This window comes from Pongo abelii, chromosome 1, assembly GCF_028885655.2.
Source record: "Pongo abelii isolate AG06213 chromosome 1, NHGRI_mPonAbe1-v2.0_pri, whole genome shotgun sequence".
Classification (NCBI taxonomy): Eukaryota; Metazoa; Chordata; class Mammalia; order Primates; family Hominidae; genus Pongo; species Pongo abelii.
Genome location: NC_071985.2, coordinates 173,860,895 through 173,874,996, shown reverse-complemented (window position 1 = coordinate 173,874,996; position 14,102 = coordinate 173,860,895). Strand labels below are relative to the sequence as shown.

General features: G+C 38.9%; 1 long non-coding RNA gene across 1 annotated transcript in view; it reads right to left on the bottom strand.

Annotated features, from left to right (window-relative positions):
• Nucleotides 1–463: 463 nt before the first annotated feature.
• LOC129050804 (uncharacterized) overlaps nt 464–14,102 on the bottom strand; it is a 29,898-nt gene continuing 16,259 nt past the window's right edge. The window contains exon 4 of the long non-coding RNA XR_008514623.1: nt 464–929. This is a non-coding gene — a long non-coding RNA (uncharacterized LOC129050804). The remainder of the gene's footprint in view (nt 930–14,102) is intronic.

Below are 14,102 nucleotides of genomic sequence, written 5' to 3'. Positions count from 1 at the left end.
CATATTTAATAAGCTGTTGGAGGAGTCCTGAATACTTATGAAAGGAGAAGTGTGTACATAGCAAGTAAGCTTCACGCTTCCCCAGGGAGCCCATGTTAAAAAGGAAATGGTTGTGTTTGCATGATCTGAGGGTGGAGTTTTCAGCCCTCTGACATTAAAAGGTGAAGAAGAGGATATGAAAAACCTTACTGCGCATTCTCCGTAGACTGGCCAGAACCACTCTGTGGTTCTCTTATCATGCCAAATATAAGGGGCAGTGTAATGCAGTTGGTTATCAGTGATGGAGTTGTTTAAAAGGGCTTGTTTCTGTTTAGCCCTTAGAAAAGAAACCCTAATGGCACTTAGCAAGGGAGGGCATATAATGAGGTGTGCCTGACCTCCCATCCCAAGTCATGTCCAAAAACTCAGTTTTCAAGGTTTCTCTGGGGTCTACTTGGCCAAATGATGGTCCTTTCAGTCAGTTGAGGGGCTTAGAATCTTATTTTTATTCTTAGTCCTCACAGGGAAGTTAGGAGAGTCTGGTCTGTCTATGAGTGGCTCTATTTTCAGTAACTTTAGCTTCTGACACTGTTACATGAGGTCATCATCACAGTCTGGTCCTTTCTAGTTATCTTCATTCTCACTTTCTGCCTCAGTGATATCCAGCTTAGTCCCATCCAAAGGTGCAGGAGATCTTTTAAAGAAGGACAATACAACTTTCCCAGTATTATTCTTGGCCAAAGGTGCTCCACACAGATGCTCCCAAGTATCCTCAAATCATGCCCACCAGCAGAATCATAGGCCACATATGTGGTTGAAATGAACCTTCTTTTGTGACCATCTAAGTGCTGGTATTAAACCTGTATCATCAGTTCAGAAATGTCCTCATAGGTAGATCCTGTTAGGAAACCTCTGTGTCCTTTGTGCCAGTAGGCTTCAGATGGGGCCATCTGTAATTATTGGAAAGAGTGTAATAAATTTGAGGATCCAAAGAAAAGTCCAGATCTCAAGTCTTTCATGCCCAGGACCATTTGGGTTTCCATGCAAATTTGCCTACTTCCATCCAAGTGATCCTCTCAGCATATCAAGGGAGGCAGCCTGTCTAAGCAATAGAAGATGATTCTTACAGAATTCCTTCCAGTTATGGGTCCCCACTGACATATGTTTGCAACTTAGAAGGGCCACCAAGTGAAGGCACTTTTCTCAGAACAAAGAAGAAATGACAGTTTATTTTTAAAAATCTATTTTGTATCCACCTAATCAGGCACTCCACTATAGTTAGACTTCTATTCTTTCTCTGTCTGGCTTACTGGCTCTTTCTCTTCTTCTAATGCTCTAAATGTGACTTCATGACCCTCTGCTTTTTTTTCTTTCACTTAGCTCCTAGCATCGAATGTGACTCTACAAGTCTCATTCCCTTCCCTGAGCTCTGTTGCGTACCACCCTCCTGGAGTCTGTCACTTAGATGGTACCTGTATTAATCCATTTTTGCGTTACTATAAAAGCCTATCTGAGACTCTAGTAATTTGTAAAGAAAATAGGTTAATTGGCTCATGGTTCTGCAGGCTGTACAGGAAGCCTGGTACTAGCATCTGCCTGTGATGAGGGCCCCAGGAAGCTTACAATCATGGCAGAAGGCAAAGGGGAAGGCAGCACATCTCCTGGGGAGAGAGGTAGGAAGGAGAGAAAGGGGAGGTGTCACGCTCTTTTAAACAACCAGATCTTGGTGAACTCAGAGTGAGAACTCACTCATTACTGTGACGATGGCACTGAAACATCCTGACGGATCCACCCCTATGGCCCAAATACCTCCCACCTCCAAGACCAGGGATCATACTTCAACATGAGATTTAGAGGAGACACATATCCAAACCATATCAGTACTCAATACACTTTTATTGAATACATTCCTTATCTCTAAATGCCACAGAATGTCTTCCATTTGTATACCCCTCTTTCATCAGAAACTAAGCCTGTCTAAAACAGCTTTTCTTCTGATAGATATCGACTCTCTCCAAGTATAGTCAGTGGTGCCACCAATTTCTCAACCACATTGCAAGTCTGGAGGAGCATCCTGGTCAATTCCTCCCTTCCACCTACTGATCTACTCTGGCCAATTTCCTTATCTGTAAAGTGGGGAGAATATCTACCTCCTAGGGCTCTTGTTTAGACTAAATGTGTTAACATGTAAAAAGCACCAGAAAAATACCTAATACATAGAAGGCAATACATGATAACTATTATTATTTTTATATTTAGAAACCAAAATTACTACATATGGTGTGACATAGAACTTGTTATAGACACCGTGAAGATATAGGATGGACCCCCGCCCAAAATGTGGTTTGCACAAGAGTGATGGCATCACACATGCCCCAAGAGGGAATGAAAAGGTTTGTTACTCATATAATGAGGCTTTCTTGGGAGGGCAGAGTACCTTCAGGCAGGTAAGAAAGTGGCTTGAGAGAGAAGGAAAAGGAGACTTGGGGTTTATATGGTGGCTGGGGTGTGGCTAAGGTGAGGGTTCCCATGCATGGTTTGAGTTTCCCACTGTGGCAAAGAAGGGGTTACTGGTCTTTCTTATCAGCCTGCCCAGATGTGAGAAAAAGGAGAAGAGGGAGGATAAGGCTTAAAAGCTGTCAGCAGTGTTAAAGTTTATGAAAGGCCATTGTTTTGGATTGAGCTTCTGCACTGTTCCAACAGACCAGACCAAACCAGAAAGGATGCATTCACATAAGGTGCCATGTAATCAGACTAAACTCTGAAATAGAGCAGTTTAAACAACAAAACTGGAGAATCATAGCAACCAACCAGAAGGAGCCATTTACCTGAGCTGCATAATGGAGTCCCTCTAATTTAATCCTATAAGAAAGTAACTTTGAAAGGACCCATTCTCTTTTCCTGCTTTCTTCAGCCTTTTTCTGCCCATAAAACTAACCCCCTCTGCTCAGTTCATCAAAATTCTACATTCTAAAATCATAAATAAAAGCCGATTCCATCTTTAAATTTGTTGCAATTTTGTCTTTTGACAACAATCAAACATTACAAAAAAGTAGAGTCAGACTCTTCATCACAGAAATAGTAGGGCAGACCACAACGAATCAGCTACAAAATATTTTCAATTTTTCATTTGAATTGTCTTTAATATGCATTTCCTCCTTCCCCTTCCCATAATCTTGAATGAAGATCCTAATCATTTCAATTATAAGTAACACAAACTCTCTGGCTTCCCTATCTCTACTTGTCCTTTCTTCTCTTGCCCTTCCTGCTCTCAATCATCTTTTTGCCAATGTAATAGCTCAAAGATGAGTTTTCCTTCTCTCTGCAAAGTTTAAAGTGGTTTCTCAGTTGATGTTTTTGAAACATACTCCAAAAATTCTTTGACACCCTCCCCAGAAAGAGGCAAGGTCTATGTCCCCTACCCTTAATTCTGTTTTAACCAATGAGGTACAGGAGAAGGAATGTATGTGATTTTCCAAACTTGGTCAGTAAAGACCATGTAGGTCTACCTGATTTTCTTAGGATGCTTCACCTGGGGGAAGCCAGATACCCCCTAAGAGGTCTGACTCCCTGAGATCCCCATGTTATACAGGGTATGTACAGAGTCTCCTGTTGATAGCCTCTGCTGAGCTCCCAGCCAGGAGCCAGCATCAACTACTGCCATGTGAATGAGCCATCTTGGGCATCCAGCCCAATCAGCCTTTAGATGGTTATAACCTCAGCAGGTATCTGACTGCAATCTAGGAGAAAGGCCCAAAGCAAAAACTTCATAGTAAGCCCTTCCCAAAGTCTAACCCACAACACTAAGTAAATTAAATGGTTGCTGCTTTACATTTCTAGTTTTAGGTAATTCATTATGCAACATTATAACTGAAACACCCTTATTTAGGCATGAAAAAATTAGGACTGCCAACATATATATATATATATATATATATATTTTAATTATAGAGAAAAATAAAGTGAACACATGTCCAAGATCAATCTAATTCATGAATGAAAAAGACAGCACGTTTGTAAAGATCATCTAAAAAAACGTGTGAGACACTAGTGTTTATATGCACTGAAGAAGGAATGCTGGATGTGTCTTTATAATAGAAAAATTCATGTTCCTTTGGGTATACACCAAGTAATAGGATTGCTAGGTTGAATGGTATCTATATTTAGGTCTTTGAGGAGTTGTCATACTGTCTTCCACAATGGTTGAACTAATTTACACTCCCACCAACAGTGTATAAGTGTTCCTTTTTCTCCACAAACTTGCCAGCATGTTATTTTTTGACTTTTTAGTAACAGCCATTTTTATGGGTATGAGATGGTATCTCATTGTGGTTTTGATTTGTATTTCTCTAATGATAAGTGATGCTGAGCTTTTTTCCATGTGATTGTTGGCCACATGTATGTCTTCTTTTGAAAAGTGTCTGTTCATGTCCTTTGCTCACTTTTTAATAGGGTTGTTTGGGATGTTTTTCTTGTAAATTTGTTTAAGTTTTTTATAGATGGTGGATATCAGACTTTTGTCAGATGCATAGTTTGAAAACATTTTCCCCCATTCAGTAGGCTGTCTGTTCACTCTGTTGATAGTTTCCTTTGCTGTACAAAAGCCCTTTAGTTTAATTAGATCCTACTTGTCACACATGTATGCATATGTTCACTATAGCACTATTCACAATGGCAAAGACATGGAGTCAACTTAAATGACTATCAATGGTAGACTGAATAAAGAAAATATAGTACATATACACCATAGAATCCTATGCAGCCATAAAAAAGGAGATACTGTCCTTTGCAGGAACATGGGTGGAGCTGGAAGCTGTTATTCTTAGCAAACTAACACAGGTACAGAAAACCAAACATTGCATGTTCTCATTTATAAGTGGGCTCTAAATGATGAGAACACATGGGCACATAGAAGGGAACAACACACACTAGGACCTATCAGAAGGTAAAGGGTGGGAGGAGGGAGAGGATCAGGAAAAATAACTAATGGGTACTGGGCTTAATATCTGGGTGATGAAATAATCAGTATAATAAACCCCCATGACTCAAGTTTACATATATAACAAACCTGCACATGTATCTCTGAACTTAAAATAAAAGTAAAAAAAAAAAATGTTGGAATAAAATTGCTGGGTTAAACACAAAACTTGTCAATGTCCTACAGGGAAATAAAATCTTAATCTTTGCGGTTACTTTCTTCCAAATAAAATTATTTGCACATGTGCTGGAAAAAATCTATAAGTTATGTTTCTTCACAGAGTCTGGACCTTAAACAGCAGAAAACACTGAGTCAAACAATGGTGCACTTCCACAGAGAATTAACTAATCCTTGGGTATGGCTATTACACAATGCACTCCAGTGTAATACTGAAAACACACAGCTAACAATTTGTCTAAGTTTTTTATATTTTTCATAAGATCTACACTAGATCTCACCTTTTCATAAAGGTCTTTTAAAGGTTGAAAACAACCCAGGTACAAGTGGTGAAGCAGTGGAGATTCAATCTCTGTGACAGACAGTGAGAAAGAGATTTTAAGGGAGGAGTCTATCCTAGCACCTTCAAATGACATCATGCCATCACCCGTCTCCTCCTTGTATTGTGACTGTCATTTAGCAAAATTTGTGGTTTTCAAATATTTTGGGGGTTAGAGAACCGACTGGGTATCTTTCCACTGGAAATAATGGGACTCTTAATAGTGAAGTAGGCTGTGTTTGGGAAATGTCCTGAGAATTGGATTTTCAGATTCCATCACAGAGTGATGTATTTAATCTAAGTAGGAAATATTTGCATGGAAAAGCAGAGCATGCACAGGACTAGAAATCCCTTTTCCAAGCTACCACTTAGTAGCTGAATCACTTCATCTCCCTAAAAGCTGGTTTCCTGAGCTGCAAAATGGGGCCAATAATACTTTTCTAACTCAGAGAGAGCTTTGGAAATGGGACAGCTCCGTTCACAAGTAAAGGATTACTATTATTACCTATGTGAAAACACAAATGGTAGAAAAGGAGAAAATTCATTCAAGCAGCTTGCTGTGTCAATGCAGCCCCGCCCAACTGGCTAGACCAAAAATTTTTAGTGTAACTGACTACTACCCATGGAATTGCCTGAGTGAACATGTTGTTTTGACATCTACTGACAAGGGTAGCTCCGGAAATCCCCTCTTTACCCCAGCAATGACTCATAAAAAGGGCTCAGAAAAAAACAAGAATGAGCTGGGGAAGTCTCCTGAGGCTTTAGCAGACTGGGTCAAAAACTGAGCCTCCAGGAAGGAAGGAAGTGCTAAGGCAGGCTTTGGATTTGCACAGAAGTGAACTGAAACATTGGCTCTGCCATTGTGTGGCCCTGTGATCAGGAAAGTGCCATACTCTGTCTGAGTTTAGTGTCCTCACCCAAAAAAAATGAAGAAAAGAATACTCATTTCAGTGAGTTGATGGGAAATTTGAAATGGTGACAGAAAAATATCAGAGATTTCTTCATACGGTAGGTAATTAAGGAAAAACCCAAATTCCCATCGGTGGCAGAATGAATAAATACATGTTGGTATATTCACATAAGAGAATATAATCAGCAGTAAAAGAAATAAAGTTCAGCTCTACGCGCCAGAGTAACTGAATCTTTACAATGTAATAATAAATATATATGTCTGAATTATGCATCCAACAAAGGAGTAACATCCAGAGTCTACAAGGAACTCAAACAAATCAGCAAGAAAACAAAAACAAAAACAAAAACAAAACAAAACAAAACAAAATCCCATTGAAAAGTGGGCAAAGGACAAGAATGGACATTTCTCAAAAGAAGATATACAAATGGCCAAGAAACATGAAAAAATGCTCAACATCACTGATCATCAGGGAAATGCAAATTAAAACCGTAATGCAATACTGCCTTATCTCAGCCAGAGTGACCATTAAACAGTCAAAAAAACACTAGATGTCCTAATGCTATCCGTTCCCCCTCCCCCTACCTAATGTAAATGACGAGTTAATGGGTGCAGCACACCCATTGTTCTCACTTATATGTGGGAGCTAAGCTATGGGCACGTAAAGGCAGACAGAGTGATACAATGGACATTAGAGACTCAGAAAGCTGGGGGATTGGGGAGGGATAAAAAATTACTTATTGGGTGCAATGTACACTACTTGGGTGATGGATACATTAAAATCCTAGACTTCACCACTGTACAATCCGTCAGTGTAACCAAAAACCACTTGTACCCCTAAAGCAATTGAAATTTTAAAAATTTAAATAAAAATAAATAGTATATATATTATATATGTGTCTGTGTATATATACACAAGCATATATACTTAGTATATGTATATGGTCTATGTAATAGTATGTCTGTATAAATGGTATATTAAAATAAGGAGATAGATATCACAGGAGTTAGGAGAGTTAGAAAAGGGGTTAATTTGAATGGGAAGACAAAGAGAATGGAAGAAAAGGAACACGTGGGAAAGTAGAAGTAGGTGCCAATGTTCTATTTTTAATGTTTGGTGGCAGGTTCATCAAATGCAATATTTATGTTACTATTAATAAAATAAAAGATGTACATAATGAGAGTATATCATGAACTAAAAGTTGCAATTAATTCAATTCTGGTGCAATAACAACACAGAACAGTCATGCTAAAAATACTGTTGTTTCCTTTCTGGGTTTCTTCTCCTAGAATTTTTTTTTTTTTTTAAGGAAAAGCACTTTTTAAAATGTAGTTCATTTTCTCCACACTGTATCCATAGTCTTTTGTCCCATAAGTCTTTAATTAAAGCTAAAATAATCATTGGTTTAGGCATATTTAATGGTTTCTATCTTTGAAAACTGCATTCTTTATATAGTTGTTTGCTTCCCATCTTCATAATCAGTCTTTCTAACTTCTATTTCCCACTTGTTTATATAATGGAATAAGGTAAAATGCAGTAAGATATTCAAATAACTGAAAAGAAAACGATATTGTACAGGCAAAATAAAGTCAAGAGCAGAGCCTACACATAGGTCCTTCACAGTCTCACCCTGATATGGTTTGGATGTTGGTCCCTCCAAATCTCATGTTGAAATGTGATTCCCAGTGTTGGGAGGTGAGTGGGTCATGGGGACTGCTGGGAGGTGAGTGGGTCATGGGGACAGATCCCTCATGAATGGTTTAGCACGATTTTCTTGGTGGTAAGTGAGTTCCTGTTGTAATAGTTGTTTAAGAGAGGTTGTTTAAAAGAGTGTGGCACCTCCTCCTGTTTCTTGCTCCCACTCTGTGATTCGTTGGCTCCCCTTCACCTTCCACCATGATTGAAAGCTCCCTGAGGTCCTCACCAGAAGCTGAGCAGATATTGCTTCCATGCCTGTACAGTCTGCAAAACTGTGAGCCAATTAAACCTCTCGTCTTTATTAATTACACAGTCTCAGGTATTCCTTTATAGTAACACAAAAACGGACTAATAGAAACCCCAAACTCAGATTCATCTCTCAACACAATTTCCATCTAGTCTAGTCATACTGAAAGTCTTACTCTTCCCAAACACATCATAACTGTTTATGCCTCTATTCCAGCCCCCTTCTGGAATGTCTTTATCACCATTTTTTTCTCTCTCAGAAAATTCCTACTCTTTGTTGAGAACTACACTTAAATATTACTTCCTCTGTGAAGTCTTCCTGAACACCCCCAGGAGACTTTGTTGTTATCTCCTCTATGCTGCTATATTACTTAAAAAATACCACTATTGTAGCCTTTAAGACAGTTGTTGTAATCATTTTGTTCACACTTGGCCCCTCTAACTCCTGTAAGGAAATATTAGACCTACTTCACTCAGAAGCGTCGACACTTTACAGAGTAAACAAAAACTTGGGTGACTGAATGAGCGATTATTATATTAAATATTTCATACCTCTTCTTCTTGCTGGCAATTCTTCAACTGTGGTGGGTGCTAACTGCAAGTGCTCAAGAGATCAAATGTCCAAGAGGAAGTTTCTTGGAGAAGGGTTTTTTGTTTTTTGTTTTTGAGATGGAGTCTCGCTCTGTCCACAAAGGCTGGAGTGCAGTGGCGCGATCTCGGCTCACTGCAAGCTCCGCCTCTCGTGTTCATGCCATTCTCCTGCCTCAGCCTCCCAAGTAGCTGGGACTACAGGCGCCCACCACCACGCCCGGCTAATTTTTGTATTTTTAGTAGAGACGGGGTTTCACCGTGTTAACCAGGATGGTCTCGATCTCCTGACCTCATGATCCGCCCGCTCGGCCTCCCAGAGTGCTGGGATTACAGGCATTAGCCATCGCGCCTGGCTGAGAAGGGGGTTTGATGTGGAGCCTTGAAAGATAAAAAATATATATATAGAAAAGGGAGAATCCCCTCTGCTAACTCTGTCAGTCTCTAGTTGTTATCTTACTTCATCTCTGTCTGAAAGACTCATCTTCATCCCAGCAATAAAGGTAACTGAGTCCAAATAAGGGAACAGATTACTGGCTTGTGAGAGAGCCTCACAGGAACCATGCAAGCAAACACTTGTAGACACAACTTTTGCTGGCCTGGGAAAAGCTTCCGGAGAAGGAAAGCTGCAAGATATTTTTAGGTTACTTCTACTTGAATATTGCCTCTTCTGAAATGTGTATGGATGGAAAGAAAGGGAAGTCAGTGTGACTAATTCAGATAATAAGAGGGGTCAGATAGGCAGTGAATGCTATGGGAGCTCCTATTAAATAATATCCTGCTATTCAAGGTGAAGCACACTCATGTGCAAATGCTGCAGGCTATTAAGAAAAGATAGCATGGTGTAATGACTAAAGTTCGGGATTTGGTATTATACCTGAGCTCAAACCCATGTGTCAGATACCTAGCCAAATAGCCTCATAAGTAACCAAACTTTTTTGACTATTTAGTTCATCATTGATTAAATGGGAAGGTAATAACATGTACTTCATAGAATTGTTGTAAGATTAAAGGAGATATAAAAACAATCAGTACATTAGAAGTGTTCAGTAAATGGTAGCAATTACTGTTATTTAAACTCTGAATTTCTGTTTCCTGGAGCAGAAAATATGGTGAGGGGCAGACAATATTACTTACTTCACAGAAGGATTAGATGAAGAAATCTTTAGTTAAAATATTTAGGATAGTATTTAGCACATAGCTCAGCATTCAGTGAATATCTGAATCAAGATAAAATGAGGAAATTGATCTAGGGTTTCTTAATTTTTTCAGTATAAAGCTAGCTGTGGACCATTTCTCTCTCTCTCTCTCTCTCTCTCTCTCTCTCACACACACACACACACACACACACACACACTAAATTTTGAATAAAATTTTAGTGACTCTCTGAAGTCTATTAAAAAAAATGGCATCCCTGGATATCCAGGTTTAAAAATCTCTGATTAAAATAAAGATATAAAATACAGGCTCCAAGAAATGAAGACTGTGTAGGTGATTGTTTCTTCTTTTGTTTTAAGAGAATGAGTCCATTATTCATTTTTAAAACTCAATTAACTGAGTTAGGCACAGGCTTAAGTGTAAATTAATAAACCCCTTTTGTGGAGGACACAGGAAACAATGGCAAATATTCAATCTTTACTCTTCAAAGTTGGACTGGTTTATTTTCTGCCCTTTTTGAACGTGCTATAGATTTTAATCCCCTTTTGGCCTTTTCTTTTGAAGAGAGCTAATGGAATTGTACCCCCTCTGTCCTCATTTTCCATTCCTCAACATGTCTGGGCTTTTGCCTCCAAAGGTTAACATCGCTATGAAGTAATGTAATTCTTTACTGCTATTTAGACAGATTTATTCAGAGCTCTATCTCCACAGACATCTGTAAGCATAGTGAATGTGACATCCAGAATTGCCCAGTGGGGCTGGATATTATATTTATAGTAGCCAAACTCAAAACTAAAAAACAAAAATCCTCAAAACCTCCATAACTTTGGATTTAACTAGAATTGAACAACAATGTGTTTCAAATAATTTTCTAATTAGGGTAGGAAAATGCCTCTGAAGTAAGAAAGTTAGGCATTGGGCTAGCCACACATAGAGATGAGCTCAGTTTCAATTAATTTGCCTTACATTGGAGCACTGAAGTTAACCTTACCCATCATTTCTGGGTTGGATAAAATGTGCAGATTCACAGAGTCACAAACACTGAGGTTTAAGAAAGACATTAAAACGGCATTCATGTGCTCATAGCAAGCATCAGTAATTGATCACAGCACAATTTCTTCCTGAAAGAAAGGTAGCCACTATCAATTCATTTGGAACTGCCATGAGAGTAGAAACCTATTTGCCATATCTGGTATTCTAAGGAATGCATTTAGGAAATATTCTTGTCACCATCTCCACACTCAAGACCCTCTTATGAAAAGGACCTACCAGTGGCCTCTTCCATCTTGAGGCTGTAGAACTTTCTTAAATTCAAACATCAAAATCTACCTACTACTTTAAAACTGGTTTCCTCCTGGAGGGGAGAGGGGGACAAAACACATCTAATCCCTCTCCCAATTAACATTCGGCAGGCTCTTTAATTAATTCCTTCATTTACTATTTCTTGAGCATTAACTGTATCATAGGCACTATGCCAGACAGTTGGGGTATCATGTTGAGCAAGATAGATCCCTGCTGTCACAGAGCTTCTAACTCCCCAGGGAAGAAGAAATTTGACGACAGCCATGATTCTTCTGGTCTCCTGGCTAACCACTCCCAATTCTGTAAACACTTGTATGAAGTGCCTTCACTGTTCTGCTCAGGCTCCTCTAAATTTGCTGTAATTGGTCTAGGACCCTCTCAAGGGGCGTAGCCTAAATAACACCAGGAGGAAGGCTGGGAAGAGTAAGGCTTGTCACTTCTGGCCAAGATTAAGTACTTTTTCCTGTGAGTTCCTGAAGTCCTCCTCCTCATCAACCTTTTTTCTGATTCCCCAGCTGCTCTATGGGTAGGAGATGGAGGGCAATGACTAGACAATCGGAATGATCTGGAATGATTATCAGTTTCAGCCTGATTTAGAGCATTCCCATTATAGGCATACTTACTAATTGAAACCCTGGACTTCCAAGACCAACAGACCTGTGCTTAAGTCTCAGCTTTTCCACTTACTAACTTAAGCTAGCAAGCCCAACTTTGTGAGTTTGTGACCTGTGCAGTCATATGTGGTTGGGGGTGGGGGTAGGTGAGCAAGCTCAGGAGAATTCTGAACTTGGTTTAGTGCTCTGCTATCACTGTCTTGAAATTCCTAATAATTTGCCAACATGAGGCTTTGCATTTTTATTTTGCACTAGGCCTCACAAATTCTACAGCTGGTCATGTAAGCAAGTTACTTAATGTCTCTGAGATTTAATGTCTTCATCTAAAAAACAGCGGTGATGATGCTACCTACTACACAGGTTCTAGTGAGTTTTATATGAGGCAATGTGTACTATGCCTCTCCCTAGTAATCCCCCCACCAATGTAAGTCAATGGAATTTTTATTTAGAATATCTGACATGAAGTATTCTGAATTTAGCATATATGCTGCCAAAGTGAGTATTTCTAAATTCTATGTACCATTAATTACCCTTTTTTTTTTTTTTGTACTTCTTCCATTCTCCTAGCTATATAATAGATGTTTGGGAAAGAGGAGTTAACTTTTCTTTTTAACTGGGCATCTGATTTCTTTGGTTGCCTGTGACAAAAATGGCTTCTGGCTAACTTATGCAAAAGGGAATTTTTGGAATGATAACATAATTGCAAAACAGACAAAAACAATAGCAACACTGGAGAATCAGGCTTGGAGAGACAGCTTCCTTCTGAGGTGGAAGAGTTTTGGCAGCAGTAGAAAGCATGAACTCCTACCATTTTCAGTCGCTTTGTCACTCTGCTGAAGATTCAAATTCCAGAGATGGGTATCCATGGCTTGGCTTGGTTCACATGCTCATCTCCAGGCTAGGAAAAGGCTGGGCATCTAATTACAGCAGTCCTATAGACTACAGGTGGAGGGGACTCGCCAAAATACAAATGACAGGCTGATATGAAGGGGAAATAGGTCCAGAAAAATAAAAACAAAATAAATCTTCTGAGTGCCTGCTATATAACTGGTGCTCTGCTAGGGATTTTCATAGAGTATACATTTACCTGACATACAGTGCCTAATATGAGTTGAGCACTCTGTAAGCACTTGTTGAATACATGAATGAGTGAGTGAATTATTGAACCCTCGCACAACTCTTAGAAGTAGATATTAGTCCCATTTTACAGAGGAAGAAACTGAAACTCAGGGAACTTAAATAGTTTGCTTAAAATTATACAACTAGTAAGTAGCAGAGTTGATATTGAAACCTGATTCTCATTCCAAAGCTTATGATTGTTATGCCACTGCATGCTGGCAGCCTTTCTTAAGGTATATGTGGGGACTGCTTTAAACCTCTGTACCTTCTCCTGTGCCTCCCCAAATCACAGGAGCTGCTGGATTCTAGAAAGTTTATCTGGGCCGGGGAAGGTTCATTTTGTGGTTCTCTACTAATTTCAGAAAGGAATGTGTCACAAGGCATGTGACTCTGAGTAAGACACCTGAATCTCCTCAACATTAAGTGGGTATAATATAATAATGGTTATCTCCCCATAAAGTTCTCAGTAGATTGGTGAAGAGTATATTTATAAAGCTCTGGTATAGTTCCTATACATGGAAAGCCCTCAGAAATGACAATTAATCGATAGTCTCAAAAAAAAGTATAGAGAAACAGGAAGAAAGTGCTGGGGGAGGTATCAGGTTTCAGAAAGTTAAGACTCCACTAGATAAACTATCATTTTACATATATCTTAGAAAGAAAAAGCATTGTCAATTCAACTATGACATACTGTATTACTTGGAGTTTCCATTTTGTATTATTAATACTGAGAAAATATTTTTTAGACTGTAGACATAACTTTTAAAATGAAAATCTCTTTTAGACTTTTTCAGACATATACTCTAATCATATATTGCCCCTTTGTATATGTAAAAAGGAAAATGTAAGCAAAATTCATTAAGACTAAGACTTCACATTTTGAATGGTTCACCTCTTCTGAAGCACTTTTTAACTCAGTTATTGATGTGTTTCTCCTCACAATATTGTCAACTGAGCCATCAAAAGAATTGAAGAATGCAGAATTTCTTTAAAGAGTGCTACACTGTTGTTTT